This window comes from Etheostoma spectabile, chromosome 20 (assembly GCF_008692095.1).
Source record: "Etheostoma spectabile isolate EspeVRDwgs_2016 chromosome 20, UIUC_Espe_1.0, whole genome shotgun sequence".
Lineage (NCBI taxonomy): Eukaryota > Metazoa > Chordata > Actinopteri > Perciformes > Percidae > Etheostoma > Etheostoma spectabile.
This window is the reverse complement of record NC_045752.1, coordinates 20327122-20327352: the sequence shown is the minus strand read 5'-3', so window position 1 is coordinate 20327352 and position 231 is coordinate 20327122.

The window sequence follows — 231 nt, the reverse complement described above, 5'->3', positions numbered from 1 at the left end:
AAATATGCTACGGCAAGGGGGAGCCAGGACGACAGGTCGGCGGGGAGATTTCATCATCATCCCCACACTCAGAGATTGGGTCCCAAGCCCCAATAACAACAAGCCCTTACGGCACAGAACCACTCAACATAAGGGTGACTGACCTACGATTGAAGATCATAGCCAAGCTGGATCCCCTAGTACAACGACCAAGACTGCCAAGGCTAAGTGACAAAGTACCCTCTGAAAGTC